This window comes from Frankliniella occidentalis, unplaced genomic scaffold (assembly GCF_000697945.3).
Source record: "Frankliniella occidentalis isolate FOCC.00 unplaced genomic scaffold, Focc_3.1 Scaffold50, whole genome shotgun sequence".
NCBI classification, from domain to species: Eukaryota; Metazoa; Arthropoda; class Insecta; order Thysanoptera; family Thripidae; genus Frankliniella; species Frankliniella occidentalis.
Window position 1 is genome coordinate 1,090,746 of NW_026267180.1, and position 3,133 is coordinate 1,093,878.

Consider the following 3,133-nt stretch of genomic DNA (forward strand, 5'->3'; position numbering starts at 1 on the left):
CTCTCCCCCTCTCTCTCCCCCCTCTCTCTCTCCACCTCTCTCCCTCTCTCCACCTCCAACCCACCTTTTCCCTCTTTGTTTCAACATGCCAATATTGCGTTTCCAGAATTGAGCTTCCCCAACCATTTTGAAACATAGAACAATCCAACTTAAACGGCCTGTACGCTTTGGAAACGGAACACTAAACATTCTCGGAACGTTTTCGTCACTGCGCGGAGGATCACGTGTGTCGGGAGCGGCGCTGCCCGCCCCGGCAGCAGACGTCGCGTCGGATCACTAATGTGGCCACTTAAACACGATTACGTAAAACATGAGTCGGGCGGGGAGGGGAGGCGTTGGCGGGGGTGGGGGCGCGGGGCAGGCCGAGCAGGGAGGCTGCGCGGGGGTGGAGGGGAGGGGAGGGTAGAACGCGTGGCGAGGGTGCGCCGGTGGCGCCTCGCTGGGGTGGCGTCTATAGCTGCAGCCCGCCCGTTCCATTGTCATTCAAATTTTGGCGCGCGGGCGCGTCCTGCGTGAAATTAAAACCGGTGTTCCTGTTGTGTTATTTATGGTGGTGCACAGAAGTGAGGAGTGAGGGGCCCGCGGCCGGGCTTCACCGGCAGCACTAGCAAAACCAAGTGTTCAAACACTTGACAAGCGTTGTAGTTAAACACATGCAAGTGCACAAAGGACCGCCAGTTGGACCACGTGCAAACATTTATTCAACATGTACAGTTGACTTTTTGATTCAACAGCGCCTTCACCTCAATTTACATTGTCACAAAAATAACTTGACTCTACGAAATTTTCTTGGTTATTTTTGTGTTGCGAAAACTTTGATAACAAAATACGAAACATGGAAATTTTACGAATTATAATGTAAAGTCCAAAGCTGTCACTAAAGACTGCAACATTTGTCTACATTTTGTCGAAAACCATATTATATGAGCCGAGAATTCCTGTTCGTTACGAAATATGTCACTCAATGTGTTTCGCACATTTTTGAAATATTTTCATAAATGTTTACATACGATGCATTTTGTTGTATATTTCTTTTTATTAAATCGTGAAACGCTCTACCTGTAGTTTACCAAGTTGAAAGACAAAGAAAATAGTTATCAATTTTTGAACATGTTTATGTGTGTTTCCCAGGTGAGTGGTGCCCCCGCTGGACCCACGTGCCGCTCCGTCGCCCCGCCGCCGCCCATGTCGTGCACCGACGCCGTCCGGACACCCAAGGTACTGACGACCTTTTTTGATACGTAGAGTTAGAGGCAAAAAATGAAAATAAACTTTCCAAGCTTCCTGTATATATTTACGGTCAGAAATTGACGCGAGCATGCAGTGACGACACGACACTACGATTTTGTAAAGTTGGTCGAAAGGATTTATGTGACTGTTCAGCAATGTAAGACGCGGTGTGCTGTGCAGTCGGTCAAGCATAGGGAATTTTAATCTTCCGGAAAATTATTTTTGGGAAATTCTGCAAGAATTTTTTTTTTATCTCTTGATTTTTTCCTGAAAAGAATGATTATTTTTCCGTTTCCTATGGAAGTATTCCAACTTTTCCCGTTTTTTCTGGAAAAGTTTCAAGATTTTTCCGGGAAAAAAATCGGGCTTTAAAATCCCTAGACGCGCAATGACGTCGGCCTGGCGATGGACTGTAAGTTGGAGGTGACGTCACCCCGACCAGATCGTTGCGGCGCGGCGCCCCGGAGCCGGAGGCCGGCGGCCGGAGGGGTAGGAGGTATGGGTCGTCGACCGTCGCAGCCACCTGTTGTCCTGTTGGCCGTCGCGACGCCGAGCCTCCGGCGCCACCTAGCGGCGTCGGGGCGCACCTCCAGCGGGGGGTGGCTGGCTGCACCGGGGAGGCTGTGGAGTCTCCTCTCGGCTGCACGCTGGCGATGCTCCCCGCTGCGGGTCGCTACTCCCTGCCTCATCTTCACTTCACATTATTTCCAACCAATGGAATAATTATAAACTTGAATTTTTGCTGCCGCCGATTCGGTTGCTGTTCGCTATGTACTGTTAAATTCTAGCAAAGGCATGCTTTGCAGAATTGCGAAGGATTTAGTAGATCCTTTGTGAATTCGAAGCACTAACTTAGTTGCAGCGTGTAAAGCATTTCTGGAACTGCTTCCCAATTGCAAAGCATCGCTTTGTAGTTGAAAAGTAAATGCTTCGTAGTTTCAAAGACAGAGGTTCTAACTCCTTCGCAATTCTGCAAAACATTGCTTTGCAGGAATTTAACAGTGTGCGGCGCCCCGCGGGTTCACCTGGGGTTCGGTGTGGAACGTGACCTGTCGTACTTAATATTCGCCGGTCCGCCAAGGCTTTTCGGCTCTGTTTGTGGCTTTGCATGACTACGGTGCGTTCAAATACCGTGAGCTCCGCGCGGGTGAGACTTTCCGTTTTATTTCCAGGGCGCCTTCCCCTGGAAATCCCGTGTGTGGAAGGGGAAAAAAGAAGGGGAAGGGGGGGGCGTGGCACTAATAGCATCAGGGCATTTTTGCCCTTAATGCCCCTGCATCTTTACTATTTGGTATTCCGTGCGGCCTGTTGCTGTCGGGCCGTTGGGAAGGGTTGATGTGGTCGCGTGCGAGTGGCGGGGCGGGGTGGGGCGCGGGGGTTGCGCGGCACCCACCGACACTCCATTAAGTTGGCCTGATAGCATCTTCCCTCTCGGCTCGCGGCCCAGCCCCCTTTGGACCCGTCCGCGAGGCTGTCATCTTGTTAGGTCCGTCGGAAAATTGCTTCGATTGGCCTTCACCTCGACGGCACTCTACGGCCGGGCTGAAGCGGCGCTTGGCTTCAAGGAAATCGGATCTTTATCATGGCGTCTATGAGCCGGATCGTGGCTGTTTAAGAGACTAGGATGGCCCGAATTCCCGATATGGCTTAAACTTGCTGTATTGGATTCTTAATTCGTATCGATGACGATGCTAGTCAAAATTTGTGCTGAATTTCATGTTTTGATCACAGAATGCCTGCCATCAGTTTATGTCAAACTAAGAAACTTTTTCCATTCGCTCCCCTAAAGAACACCAGGAATCTAATCTAAGCACAAAATTTGATTGCCTACATAGATAAAAAGAGAGCATACGGAGCTAAGTTTGAAAAGAATACGTACCTAATTTTCCTCTTGATTGCGTGC